Below are 16,192 nucleotides of genomic sequence, written 5' to 3' on the forward strand. Positions count from 1 at the left end.
CATCTAAATACGATAACAGCGGAAGGCTTGGAAGAATAAGCGAGTCCATCAACTCCAACGGCATCACTGAGTATAGAACCGCGACCTAAGCACCTTACTCGTCGTCTGAAAAGTCTGCAACATGAAACGTTGCAGCCCAAAAACGGTTCAGCACATGGAATATGCTGGCAATGTAACACATAGAGAAATATGATGGAATAAGCTATACTACATGCATATTTGGCTGGTGGAAAGCTCTATGGTTACAGTTTTGCGTAAAGCCAATTTTTCCCTACTACAAAGGAATAAATTTATTTAACTATCATGCTGGTTGTAAACATTGAGAATGGTTGACAGCATTCTCAATCCCAATTAAAAGTACTCAATAACAACCCAACAATATTAATTAAAGTAACATGATGAGATTCACATGATATCCAAGTACTAGATACTCAAGATGTCCATAACCGGGGACACGGCTAACCATGATTAGTTTGTTACACTCTGCAGAAGTTTGCGCACTTTTCCCCACATGACTCGATCTCCTCCGTTTGGTTTCTCGCACTACATGGTGTTTGGAAACGGATGGCCGAGACATAGTCTTTCAGAAGCGCTAGCACCTTACGTAAAGGGTAGACCGTACCATCCTACATCCCCTACATCAGCTACTCTACCCTGTAAGAGTTCGCATGACTTAGTCAACTATGCTAGAGCCCATAGTAGCATGTGGCTGCACACGGAAGTTTCTAGCATGAACAATCTTATGATCCCTTTGAGCCTGGGTGGCGGTCTGAGGAAAAACAGGCAAGTCCTGGAAACCAGGTGCCTCAATCCAGCCAGATGTGTGTTTAAGTTGCCACCTTAAATAAACCATTAATTAACAAACTCACATCTGTCATGGATACTCTCACCCAATCCACGTCTACTAGCATAGCATGGCATAATAAGCAAACGTAGAAGTAACTCCCAAAGGTTTGATAATAAAACAGGTAATAGGTACTACCTCATCTACTTCCCAAAATCCACAATTTAATTAGATCCTAGTCATGCAATGTTTGAGGATTGATCTAATGCATAAAACTGGGTAGTAGAAAAGGTATGATCAAAGTGTTACTTGCCTTGCTGATGATCCACGAAACCTACAGACTCGAAGTAACAGGCGGCGCACTCCGGGTATTCTATCGCACACAAACAAACAAGCATACCATAAGTACTCATCTAATGCACAGGTGAAACTCGAATAAAAGATCTAACAAGAAAGTTCAACTTAAGAACTACGGTTTGCAAAAAGAATCAAATCAAACGAAACAACGGAAGTCAAACGGCGAAAGAAAACAGCTCCGTTTTACTAATCTGAATCTAAGTCAAATTTTACAGAAGCAAAAACTTGTTTAAGTTGGTTATTCGGAAAGAGGGTTTCGAGACGAAACTCCAGGCGCTTGAATCGCCTGATTCCGATAAACGAGCGAAAAGTTATACTAAAACGAAAATCGGATCAGAAATCGCGATCAGAAAAATCGCAGATTAAATCCGAGAAAAAGAAAAACGACGAACGGGGGTTAACGAACGAACGTTCGTTAACTAAATCTAATCTGATGAATACGTTCGTTGAAATGAACGAACAAGCAAACGCTCGCTATTTAACCGAACCGAGAAAAAGAAAACCGATCTAAAAAAAATAAACCGAAACTAAAAAAAACCGACAAAAACCAAAGAAAATCGATCGGTTTTTGAAAAAAACTGGCGGCACGGATTTTGAGGTGCGGCGAACCTCAGGCGGCGGGATCGACGGCGGCGGCGTCCGGCGGGGTCGGCGGCGGCGGCTCCGGCGGCGGCGGCTGGCGCGGGGCTCGTGGCGGCTGGGGTTAGGGTTTCAGGCGGGGTGGGCCAGCGGTGGGGTCTGGTGGGCTGGGGGGCTCGGGCGGCAGCTTTATATAAGCCGCCCCCGGGCGGAGTCCCGCTCGGGTACGGCCCGTAAGGCGGTTCACGTTTTTTGTAAATAATTTCGTGTAGAAAAACAAACGAAAGAAATACAAAACGGACTCCAAAACTCCCGAAATAAATTTTCCCCAGCTTCTAAAATCATGCCGGAAAATATGACCATTTATTTGGGGCCTAAATGCAATTTGAAAAACACGCATTTTTCCTAAATCCAAATAAAAAGGCGAAAAACTCCAAATAAAATCCTATTTGATTTTTTTATTAAATCTTCATTATTTCTTTATTTTGGGAAAGTCATTTTATTCCCTCTCTGAAATTTTGATAGTAGAAATAATTGAAGATAAAATAAATAAATTCAAATGATGATCCTATTTTCAAAATTTTGAGAAAACTCAATTATGAAAATAAGGAAATTCCCAACTCTCTCCGTGGGTACTTGAGTTGCGTAGAATTTCTAGGATCGAGCCAACAATGCAACAAAATATGATATGCAATGATGATCAATGTATAACATTCCAAATTGAAAATTTGGGATGTTACAAACCTACCCCCCTTAAGATGAATCTCGCCCTCGAGATTCGGGTTGGCTAGCAAATAGGTGAGCGTGAGCCTTGAGCAGATCTTACTCTCGCTCCCAGGTGGCTTCTTCCTCGGTGTGGTGGCTCCACTGAACTTTGCAAAACTTGATGACCTTGCTACGGGTGACTCGGCTGGCATACTCGAGAATCTTAACTGGTTTCTCTTCATAGGTCAAGTCGTTATTCAACTGAATCGCCTCTAGTGGCTCAGTATCTCTCAGTGGTATATCAGCCATCTCTGCGTGACACTTCTTCAACTGTGAAACATGGAACACATCGTGAACACCTGACAATCCTTCGGGTAATTCCAACTTGTACGCTACTTCTCCCATGCGTTCTAAAATTTTGTATGGTCCCACAAAACATGGCGCTAACTTTCCTTTAAGTCCAAAACACTTAACTCCTCGAAGCGAAGATACTCGAAGATAAACTCTGTCTCCGACTACATATTCTGCCTCCTTGCGTTTTGAATATGCATAGCTCTTCTGCCTTGACTGGGCTAACTTGAGCCTATCGCGAATCAACTTTACTTTCCGTTCAGACTCCTTAATCAAATCTGGTCCAAACAACTGGCGGTCTCCAACCTCATCCCACAACAACAGGGTCCCGCACCTCCTTCCGTACAAGGCTTCGAAGGGTGCCATCTTCAAACTAGTTTGGTAGCTGTTGTTATAAGAAAACTCCGCATATGGCAAGTTGTCATCCCAACTTGATCCATAATCCAAGACACATGCTCTCAGCATATCCTCCAAAATCTGGTTGACTCTTTCAGTTTGTCCATCTGTCTGTGGATGGAAAGCTGTGCTAAACTCCAGCCTGGTTCCCAATGTTTCGTGCAACTGCTTCTAGAACTTTGAGGTGAATTGGGTTCCTCTATCTGACATGATACTCCTCGGAACTCCATGCAAACATACAATCCTGGGCATGTATATCTTAGCCAATTTGGCACTGTTGTAGGTAGTCTTTACTGGGATGAAATAAGCTACCTTCGTCAAACGATCGACTACAACCCAAATCGAGTCATAGCCTGAACGGGTCCTGGGCAATCCCGTGATGAAATCCATACCTAGTTTATCCCACTTCCATTCGGGTATAGGCAATGGCTGTAGCAATCCTGCTGGCTTCTGATGTTCTGCCTTCACTCTCTGACATACATCACAAACTGCTACATACTCTGCAATATCCTTCTTCATTCCGGTCCACCAGAAAGTGTCCTTCAAATCCAAATACATCTTGGTATTTCCGGGGTGGATCGAATACGGCGAATCATGTGCCTCTTGCAAAATCAACTTCTGAATCTTCGGATCACTTGGCACGTAAACGCGGTCCTCAAACCATAAGGTATCGTGTTCATCCTCATGAAATCCCTTAGCTTTTCCCTTGTTCATCCTCTCCTTAATGGAAGCAACTTCCTTATCTGTCTTTTGAGCTTCTCTGATTTTATCCATCAAAGTAGACTGAATCTCCAACGCTGATACATAGCCTCCCGGAACTATTTCAAAACATAGCTCCCGGAATTCCTCTGCTAATTCTTTTGGTAAACCTTCGGTCATTAGGGTGTTGACATGGCTCTTGCGGCTCAACGCATCTTCTACAACGTTAGCCTTTCCGGGATGGTAATGCAATCTCATATCGTAATCTTTAATAAGCTCCAACCATCTCCTCTGCCTGAGATTTAACTCCTTCTGCGTGAAAATGTACTTCAAACTCTTATGATCCGTGTACACCTCGTAGTGGTTCCCAATAAGAAAATGTCTCCAAGTTTTCAGTGTGTGCACTACGGCTGCTAACTCCAAATCATGAGTAGCATAATTTAACTCATGAGGCTTAAGTTATCGTGAAGCATACGAACAACTCTTCCCTCCTGCATCAGCACTGCTCCAAGTCCTCGACGTGAAGCGTCGCAATATATTTCATAATCCTTGCTTTGATCTGGCAGGATTAATACTGGTGAGGTAACCAAATGTTTCTTCAACTCTTGGAAACTAGCCTCACACGCCTCAGTCCATATGAACTTGGTATCCTTCTTCAACAATTCTGTCATTGGCTTCGCAATCTTTGAGAAATTCTCAATGAATCTCCAGTAGTATCCTGCGAGTCCAAGGAAACTCCAGATCTCTCCAACTGTTGTTGGTGCTTCCCAGTTTGTCACAGTGGCAACTTTAGTGGGGTCTACTGCTATATCTTCTCCGGATATAACATGTCCGAGAAATCCAACTTCCTTCAACCAAAACTCACACTTGCTGAACTTGGCATATAGCTGATGTTCTCTGAGATTTTCGAGTACCAAACGCAAGTGCTCCTTATGTTCTTCTTCATTCTTTGAGTAAACCAAAATATCATCAATGAACACCACGACGAACTTATCCAAAAAATCCATAAACACCTTGTTCATCATGTTCATAAAATAGGCTGGGGCGTTAGTCACACCAAATGACATAACTGTATACTCATACAGCCCGTACCTGGTGGCAAAAGCCGTCTCAGGTATATCTTGCTCCTGAATCTTTAACTGATGGTATCCTGATCGCAAATCGATCTTGGAAAATACCTCAGCTCATTGCAATTGGTCGAACAAGTCGTTGATCATCGGCAACGGGTATTTGTTCTTAATGGTCACTTCATTTAATCCTCGATAATCAACAACCATTCTTAATGATCCATCCTTCCTCTCCACCAGAAGTACTGGCGATCCCCAAGGCGAAGAACTTGGGCGAATAAAACCTTTGTCCAGCAACTCCTTAATATGCTTCTTAATTTCCTCCAAATCTTGGGCTGGCATCCTATACGGTCTCTTAGATATCGGCCCAGTGCCTGGCAGTAGTTCAATCAGAAACTCAATGTCTCTGTCCGGCGGCATGCCTGGCAACTCTTCCGGGAACACGTCCGGTAAATCCCTTATCACTGGTACTTCCTCCTGCACAACTCCTGATAAGGAATTTACATGTGCCCTCCTCGGCTCATGCCGTGATACATACTTGATTCTCCTTCCTTCAGGGGTGGTAAGCAAAATCGACTTACTGGCGCAATCTATATTCCCTCCATAATTTGATAACCAATCCATGCCTAATATAACATCCAATCCTTGCGATTCCAAAACTATTAGGTCCGAGGGAAATACATAGTGTCCAATCCTCAACGGCAGTCGATCACACCATATACTAGCCATATACTCTGCTCCTGGTGAGGTTACTAGCATGGGTGACCTAATGGCTTGAGTTGGTAATTTATATTTATCCACAAATCCCCTTGATATGTATGAATGTGATGCACCAGTATCGAAAAGAACAACTGCAGTAAATGTCTTAACCAAAAACTTACCTATTACTGCGTCTGGCTGAGCTTCAACCTCCTCCATGGTAACGTGGTTCACTTGTCCCCTGTTGAAAGGGTTCGGCTTCTTTCCTGAGCTTCCATTGCCGTTACCATTTTGGGCTTCTGGACATTCATTTGCATAATGCCCAGTCTTACGGCACTTATAATAAGTGATATGGCTCAGGTCTACCTTGGATGGTGTTGACGGGTTGGTGCGGTTTTGTCCATTGCTTCCTCCATTCCCGTTTCCATTACTTGTGCCATTATGATTGTGCGAGCTGCCTCCTCCGTGAGTATGCTGAAATTGCCCTCCTGACTTCGGGGTAAAGCGTAGTTTCTGCTGAGCTCCAGAATTGTACTTCCCATGTCCATACTTCCTCTTACGATTGTCAATCTGCTGCTGCTTTCCTTCAATCAGAAGAGCACGATCTACTAACTCCTGGTAGCTATTGAATGTGGCTACCATCAACTGCATGCTCAGCTCATCATTCAGTCCTTCTAGAAACTTCTCCTGCTTAGCTGCATCCGTAGCATAGTCATCTGGGGCATAACGTGCTAGCTTACTGAAGTCATCCACATACTGGCCAACTGTCCGTCCTCCTTGGCGTAAGTTGCGAAACTCACGCTTCTTCATGGCCATAGCTCCTGCCGAAACATGGGCAGTACGGAAAGCTTGCTGAAACTGATTCCATGTGACAGTGTCTATAGGGTAAGTGGCTGTAAAATTCTCCCACCATGCTGCTGCGGGTCCTTCGAGCTGATGAGCGGCAAACTTCACCTTTTCCCCATCTGTACATCCTGCAGTGATCAACTCCCTCCCTATCTTACGGAGCCAATCATCTGCTACTATCGGCTCGGTGCTACTGGAAAACACCGGCTGATTCAGCCTTAAGAAACGAGTCAAATGGTCAACAGGTGGTGGTGGTGGTGGGTTGTTGTTGTTGTCGTTGTTGCCTTGGTTCTGTACCAATGTTTGAATCAAGGCATTCTGCTGCTGAATCAACTAAGTGATCTCTGGCGGAAAAACAAATTCGGGGTCGCGTCTCGGAGGCATCTGAGGGTTTATAGAAGAGAGGAGAGTTAAGAATAGAATGAGGTATAGTGAGATAACAGTACCCATATGCACATGAGACAAAAGCACACAATATCACTCCAATCAATTCAAACAAGGGCATACAACGGTCTAACTATCATTACAAAAGTGCTTGGACTAAAAATAATTTTTTAATGGGGGGAAATTCTACTACTGTTATGGTGGTCAACTAGAAAAACTGCTCCGATGAAGATTCCATGATATATGCTCCAGCTTAATCAACATAATCATCATCACTATCGTCGGGATCTGAGTCGGTGTCGTCGATGATGATATAATTTTCCGGACAAGTGGGTTCGTCATCTTCTCTTCTGGGTGCTGAACCTCCCATGAATACTCCAATCTTCTCCTTAAGGTCGCCGTTATGTCTTACTAGAGCGACGATTTCTTCCATATAGTCTTTACGTGTAGCCTTGAGTTCCTCTTCTAGCTCCTTGATCTTAGTCATATCCTTCTGCAGATCCTCCATATCTGCGCACATATGATTCTCCTGGCGTCGGATGTGTTGGTTTAACTCCTGAATATAAGCTGCGATTGATTTGTCCTTCCTGGTGTTGATCATCTCCCAATGCTCATCTCGGCGCCCACAAATCTGGTAGATAGTATTCTTGAGATCATTGTGGTAAACTTCTCCAATTTGTCCCATGGCAATGTGGGCTGCCATGCTCTTCCCTAAGCTCCATGTTGGTGCATCAAAGGAAAACTCTATGGGCTCCGTGGCTGGTGCAAATGTCCTTCCTGGAATGTAGACTTGAATCATCCAGTGCTCCTCTTCGGGTAAAGTGGCGTTGAAGGTTCCAGTGAAGCTTGGTACTCCTATGTTCAGGTATCTAGTGACTTCCTTCAAGTGATATCCAAAAGGTGAGTTTTCATCTGGTTGTGTGAACTTGTTCCTTGCATCCGCCATCCTAAAGAATAGAAAAGATGAGGAGGCAGAAATGAGAAGAAAGAGTAGTGATCTAGGGATTTAGCTTAGTGGCCGTGTCCTACAGTCAGCGTGTGCTCTGATACCATCTTTGTAGCGACAAGACCTCAAACAGTCTGATCTCTATACTCAGGTGTCATCCCTGGATCAGTAATGTGACACCACACAGTACTTGAAGGATTTATAACAGAGTAGAAATCACACACATATTACATCGAATGTCTCAAGAGAGATCTTATTAAAATAAATATGGCTTAAGGCCATCTAAATACGATAACAGCGGAAGGCTTGGAAGAATAAGCGAGTCCATCAACTCCAACAGCATCACTGAGTATAGAACCACGACCTAAGCACCTTACTCGTCGTCTGAAAAGTCTGCAACATGAAACGTTGCAGCCCGAAAACGGGTCAGCACATGGAATATGCTGGCAATGTAACACATAGAGAAATATGATGGAACAAGCTATACTACATGCATATTTGGCTGGTGGAAAGCTCTATGGTTACAGTTTTGCGTAAAGCCAATTTTTCTCTACTGCAAAGGAATAAATTTATTTAACTATCATGGTGGTTGTTAAACATTAAGAATGGTTGACAACATTCTCAATCCCAATTAAAAGTACTCATTAACAACCCAACAATATTAATTAAAGTAACATGATGAGATTCACATGACATCCAAGTACTAGATACTCAAGATGTCCATAACCGGGGACACGGCTAACCATGATTAGTTTGTTACATTCTGCAGAGGTTTGCGCACTTTTCCCCACATGACTCGATCTCCTCCGTTTGGTTTCTCGCACTACATGGTGTTTGAGAAACGGATGACCGAGACATAGTCTTTCAGAAGCGCTAGCACCTTACGTAAAGGGTAAACCGTACCATCCTACATCCCCTACATCAGCTAGTCTACCCTGTAAGAGTTCGCATGACTTAGTCAACTATGCTAGTGTAACATCCCAAATTTCCAATTTGGCATGTTATACATAGGTCATCCATGCATATCATATTTTATTGCTTTTTAGTTTGCAACCCTCGAAATCCTAAGCAACTCAAGGACCTTCGGAGAGAGTTGGGGATTTTCCAATTTTCATATTTGAAATTTTTATCAAATAGTGAAGACGAGGATTTTGATTTTTAATTATTTCTCTTCGGAAAATATTTCATTTTAAAATAATAAATGAGGGGAGATAATATGACTTCTCCAAAACAATTGAAATATCGGAGGAAAAATGTTAAAATCATTATTTGGATTTTATTTGAATTTATTCAGAATTTTATTTGCCCTAGAAAAATTTGCATGTTTTAAAAATTGCATTTTAGGGGCCAAGAAAAGTTCATCTTGTTCTAAATATATTATTTAGACGGAGAAAACTTGTTTTGGAATTTTTAGATTTTATTTATATTTTTCTAGGATTTTTTTTACTCGGCGGAATGTTTAAAAAAAACCCCACGCCCGACCGGTCATCCGTTTCTCAAACATCATGTATTGCGAGGAATCAGCGGAGGCGATCGAGTCTTGCGGGGAAAAGTGTGCAAACCTCTGCAGAGTGTACAATCTAATCATGGTTAGCCGTGTCCCCGGTTAAGGACAATTCTGAGTATCTAGTACTTGAGTATTCACATGTATCTCAACACTTCTAATTAATCTTGCTGGGTTGTTAACTATTTTAATTGGGATCATTGAGTTGGGGTTACCTTCTCAAATGATGTTTCAACCACCATGATAGTTAAATTAAAATTTATTCCTTTGTAGTAGGGAAAAATTGGCTTTTCGCAAAACTATAACCATAGAGCTTTCCACCAGCCAAATATGCATGTAGTGGTAGTATTATTCTTCTGTTATTGCTCTTTTGTGTTACATTGCCAACATATTCCATGTGCTGACCCGTTCTCGGGCTGCAACTTATTATGTTGCAGACTTTTCAGATGAGGAGTAAGGTTCGTAGGTCGTTGCCGTGCAGCTCAGCTATGCCGTTGGAGTTGATGGACTCACTTTATCTTCCAAGCCTTCCGCTGTCATCGCATTAGATGGCCTTAAGCCATATTATTGTGTCTCTTTTGAGACATTCGATGTAATAAGTGTGTGATTGCTACTCTGTTATAAATCCTTCGAGTACTGTGTGTGTCAGCATTACCGATCCAGGGATGACACGGAAGCACAGAGACTTGATCCATTCGGGTCGGGTCGCTACAAGATGGTATCAGAGCACACGCTGAGTGTAGGACACGACCACTAAGATAAACCATAGGTCACTCTTCTCTTCTCATTTCTGACTCCTCTTCTTTTTCCACTATTTAGGATGAAGGAGATGAAGAACAAGTTTGCACAACCAGATGAAGACTCACCTTTTGGAGGTCACTTGAAGGAAGTCACTAGGTACTTGAATATTGGAATACCAAGCTTCACCGGGACGTACAACGCCACTCTACCAGAAGAAGAGCGCTGGATGATTCAAGTACGAGTTCCAGGAAGAACGTTCTCGCCAAATTCTAAACCCATAGAGTTTTCTTTTGAAGCACCCACTTGGAGCCTTGGCAAGAGTATGGCAGCTCATATTACCATGGGACGCATTGGAGAAATCTACAACAAGGACCTTGAGGACACCACCTATCAAATATGTGGGCACCGAGATGAACAATGGGAGATGATCAGCACTAGGAAGGATAGATCTGTTGCAGCCTTTATCCAGGAGCAAAACCAGCACATTCGACGACAGGAGAACCAGATGTGCGTAGACATGATCGAGTTGAAGAAGGCGAAAACTAGGATCATCGAGCTGGAGGAAGAACTTAAGTTCACAAGCGATGGATATGAGGAGGAAATCAAGACCCTATTGGAGAAGAATGATGACCTAGTCGAGAAGATCGGAATTTTCATGGGAGGACCAGTTCCGAGAGATGATGACGGAGACCCCATTTGTCCGGACAACTACATCATCATCGACGACAACGATTCAGATTCAAGTGATGATGACTACGAAGATGAAGCTGGAGCAGACATCATGGAGTCTTCCACCGATCAAAATTTCTAGATGACCACCATATAATAATAGTATTCCCCCATGTAACTACTAGTAGTGAGCACTTTTGCGATAGTCCTAAACCGTTTTGTATGCCCTTGCTTGATTGATTGAATGAATGCTTGTGTTTGCCTCATATACATATGGGTAGTGTTTCTCCCCTAGATCTTTTTCTATTCTAAATCTCTTCCATCTAAACCCATCAGATGCCTCCGAGAAGAGACCCCGATTTTGTTTTCCCGCCGGAGATCACGCAGTTGATCCAGCAGCAGAATGCCTTGATGCAATTGCTAGTTCAGAACCAGGGCAATGCCAATAACAAAAAAGCCAACAACAACCCGCCACCAGTGGATAACCTCGCCCGTTTCTTAAGATACAACCGCCGGTGTTCTCCAGTAGCATCGAGCCAATAGTTGCAGATGATTGGCTACGTCGTATTGGAAGGGAGTTAACCACCGCGGGATGCACAGATACTGAGAAGGTGCGTTTTGCCGCACACCAACTGGATGGACCTGCAGCAGCATGGTGGGAGAATTTCACAGCCACCTATCCTATCGACACTGTCACATGGGCTCAGTTTCAACAGGCTTTTCGTACTGCCCATGTCTCGACTGGAGCTATGCAGATGAAGAAGCGCGAGTTTCGCAATCTACGCCAGGGGAACCGTACTATTGGCCAGTACGTGGATGAGTTTAGCAAGTTATCACGTTATGCCCCTGATGATGTGGCCACAGATGCCGTGAAGCAGGAGAAGTTTATGGAAGGGCTGAATGATGAGATGAGTATGCAGTTGATGGTAGCAACCTTCAACAACTATCAGGAGTTGGTAGATAAGGCCCTAATGATTGAAGGAAAGCAGCAGCAGATTGAGAATTGTAAGAGGAAGTATGGACAAGGGAAATACAACTTAGGAGCTCACCAGAAGCCTTGTTTGACCCCGAACTCGGGAGGACTTGTTCATAACCATGGAGGTCATAATCATGCTGGAGGAGGATCGCATAACCATAATGGTGCGAAGAACGGGAATGGGAATGGAGCCAACAATAATCAGAATCGCTCTAACCCATCTACACCCGCAAAGAGGGACTTAAGTCAAGTTGTTTGCTACAAATACGGGAAGACCGGGCACTATGCCAATGACTGCTCTGAAGGAAAGAATGGAAACGGAAATGGGAGCGCTGGGAAGAAGCCCAATCCATTCAACAAAGGACAAGTGAACCACGTTAACATGGAGGAAGTTGAAGAGCAGCCGGACGCGGTAATAGGTAAGTTTTTGGTTCAGTCATTTACCGCAATTGTTCTTTTCGATACTGGTGCATCGCATTCATACATATCAAGGGGATTTGTGGAAAAGTTCAAGTTACCAACCCAAACCCTTAGGACACCCCTTTTAGTGAGCTCGCCTGGAGCAAAGTACATGGCTAGCAGTTGGTGCACCCAGATGCCCCTAATCATTGCCACACATGTATTTCCATCTGACCTAATTATCTTGGAGTCGCAAGGATTGGACGTGATATTAGGAATGGACTGGATGTCGAAGTATGGAGGAAGTATTGACTGTGCTAGTAAGTCAATTTACCTTACCACCCCAGAGGGAAAAAGGATTAAGTATGTATCTAGGCATGTGCCTAGGAGGAGCCAAGTAAACGCCCTCACGGGAGTTTTACAGGAGGAAGTACATGTAGTAAAGGATTTACCGGATGTTTTCCCCGAAGAGTTACCAGGTATGCCACCGGATAGAGACATCGAGTTTTTGATACAACTATTGCCAGGTACAGGGCCGATATCCAAGAGACCCTATCGGATGCCAGCAAATGACCTGGAGGAAATTAAGAAGCAGATCAAAGAGTTGTTGGAGAAAGGTTACATTCATAGAAGTTCATCACCTTGGGGAGCCCCAGTACTTTTGGTGGAGAAGAAGGATAAATCCCTGAGGATGGTCGTTGATTGCCGAGCTCTGAATGAAGTAACGATAAAGAACAAGTATCCCTTACCGATGATTAATGATCTGTTTGATCAGTTACAAGGATCTAAGGTGTTTTCAAAGATTGATCTACGATCAGGATACCATCAGTTGGAGATCCGAGAGAAGGATATACCAAAGACAGCGTTTACCACGCGGTATGGATTATATGAGTACACAGTCATGTCATTTGGACTGACTAACGCCCCTGCCTATTTCATGAGTATGATGAACAAGGTGTTCATGGAGTATTTGGACAAGTTTGTTATGGTATTTATTGATGATATTATGATATAATCGAAGAACAAAGAGGAGCATGCGGAACACTTGCGTTTGGTTCTCGAGAAACTCAGGGAACACCAGTTATACGCCAAATTCAGCAAGTGTGAGTTTTGGTTGAAAGAAGTTGGATTTCTTGGGCATATTATATCAGGAGAGGGTATAGCAGTGGATCCCAGTAAGGTTCAGTAGGTCACTGAATGGTTGGCACCCACTTCAGTTGGCGAGATCCGCAGTTTCATTGGACTCGCAGGATATTATCGGAGATTCATTGAGAATTTTTCCAAGATTGCTAAACCAATGACTGAATTGTTAAAGAAGGATACTAAGTTCAAATGGACAGAGGATTGTGAGACACGTTTTCAAGAGCTGAAGGAACGATTGACTACAGCCCCAGTGCTGACCTTGCCAGATATACGTAAGGAGTTTCAAGTGTATTGTGACGCCTCTCGCTTGGGACTTGGATGTGTGCTTATGCAGGAAGGAAAAGTTGTTTCGTATGCCTCACGACAACTGAAGCCACACGAGTTGAACTATGCCACACATGATCTGGAGTTAGCAGCCGTAGTGCATGCGCTGAAGACCTGGAGACATTATCTTATTGGAAACCGTTGTGATGTGTACACGGATCATAAGAGCTTGAAGTACATTTTCACCCAGAAGGAGTTGAACCTCAGACAGAGGAGATGGTTGGAACTTATAAAGGATTATGATATGAAGCTACACTATCATCCAGGAAAAGCCAACGTCGTAGCAGACGCTTTGAGCCGAAAAAGTTATGCTAATGTTCTTGTGAGCAAAGGAATGCCAAAAGAGTTAGCTGCGGAGATCATGGAACTTCGGTTGGAGATTGTTCCAAAAGGCTTTCTTGCAGCAATGGAGGTTCAGTCGACATGTTGGACAAGATTCGAGAAGCTCGGGAGGAGGACAAAGAGATTGTTGAGATAAGAGAGAGGATGGGCGAAGGTAAAGCCAAAGGTTTTCGTGAGGATGAGCACGATACCTTGTGGTTTGAGGACCGGATTTATGTGCCCGACAATTCAGAGATCAGGAAGTTGATACTTCAGGAGGCCCATGACTCACCATACTCAATTCATCCTGGAAACACCAAGAGGTATTTGGACTTGAAGGAACGTTTCTGGTGGACTGGTACGAAGAAGGATATTGCCGAGTATGTAGCCGTATGTGATGTATGTCAGAGAGTGAAGGCAGAGCATCAAAAACCAGCAGGATTGTTATAGCCTATGCCAATACCCGAATGGAAGTGGGACAAACTTGGTATGGACTTTATTACCGGATTACCCAGAACCAAGGCAGGATATGATTCTATATGGGTAGTTGTGATCAATTAACTAAAGTAGCTCACTTCATCCCGGTTAAAACAACGTATACAAGTGCAAAGTTGGCCAAGATATATATGACCAGGATCATATGTTTTCATGGAGTTCCGAGGAACATCGTATCAGATAGAGGAACCCAGTTTACTTCAAAGTTTTGGCATCAGTTACACCAGACTTTGGGTACCCGATTGGAATTCAGTACCGCTTTTCACCCTCAGACAGATGGACAGACAGAAATAGTCAATTAGATACTGGAGGACATGCTAAGAGCATGCGCGCTAGATTATGGATCTAGTTGGGATGACAATTTACCATACGCGGAGTTCTCTTATAACAACAGCTACCAGGCCAGTTTGAAGATGGCACCGTTCGAAGCTCTGTATGGACGTAGATGTAGAACACCATTGATGTGGGATGAGGTAGGAGACCGTCAATTGTTTGGACCAGATTTGATCAAGGAATCAGAAGAGAAGGTTAAACTGATCAGAGACAGACTAAAGATCGCTCAGTCCAGACAGAAGAGTTATGCAGATTCAAAACGCAAGGAAGTAACCTATGAAATTGGAGACAGTGCTTATTTACGAGTATCACCTTTGAGGGGGTAAAACGTTTTGGAGTTAAGGGAAAGTTAGCCCCGAGATTTGTAGGACCGTATCGTATTTTGGGACGGATGGGAGAAGTTGCCTACAAGCTGGAGTTACCTGAAGGGTTGTCAGGAGTTCACGATGTGTTTCACGTATCACAGCTGAAGAAGTGCCATGCTGAGATGGCCGATATACCATTGAATGATACAGTACCTTTGGAGGCGATTCAGCTGGATAATAATCTGACCTATGAGGAGAAGCCAGTAAAGATTCTTAAGTTTGATAGTCGAGTCACTCGCAACAAGGTGATCAAGTTTTGCAAAGTTCAGTGGAGTCATCATACTGAGGAGGAAGCCACTTGGGAGCGAGAAGAGGATATTCGCAAGGACCACCCGCACCTATTTTCTAGCCAACCCGAATCTCGAGGGTGAGATTCATCTTAAGGGGGGGGGGGTTGTAACATCCCAAATTTCCAATTTGGCATGTTATACATAGGTCATCCATGCATATCATATTTTATTGCTTTTTCGTTTGCAATCCTCGAAATCCTAAGCAACTCAAGGACCTTCAGAGAGAGTTGGGGATTTTCCAATTTTCATATTTGAAATTTTTATCAAATAGTGAAGACGAGGATTTTGATTTTTAATTATTTCTCTTCGGAAAATATTTCTTTTTAAAATAATAAATCAGGGGAGATAATATGACTTCTCCAAAACAATTGAAATATCGGAGGAAAAATGTTAAAATCATTATTTGTATTTTATTTGAGTTTATTCGGAATTTTATTTGCCCTAGAAAAATTTGCATGTTTTAAAAATTGCATTTTAGGGGCCAAGAAAAGTTCATCTTGTTCTAAATATTTTATTTAGACGGAGAAAACTTGTTTTGAAATTTTTAGATTTTTATATTTTTCTAGGATTTTTTTAGTCGGTGGAATGTTTTTTAAAAAAAAAACCCCGCGCCCGACCAGGCCAAGGGCCCAGCCAGGTCGGCCCGCCTCGCTGCCGCCTCCCCGCGCACGCCGCCTTGCGCCGCACGGATGCCGAGGGGAGTCCGAGCCGGACTCCTCCCCGGGCGCCCCCTTCCCCAAGCCGGAGCCGCCCCGCCCCATCCTTAAATACCCCGCCCCGCCGCCCTCGCCACCACCCCGCCACCACCCGCCTCCAGCA

The sequence above is a fragment of the Triticum dicoccoides genome, chromosome 6B, assembly GCF_002162155.2.
Source record: "Triticum dicoccoides isolate Atlit2015 ecotype Zavitan chromosome 6B, WEW_v2.0, whole genome shotgun sequence".
Classification (NCBI taxonomy): Eukaryota; Viridiplantae; Streptophyta; class Magnoliopsida; order Poales; family Poaceae; genus Triticum; species Triticum dicoccoides.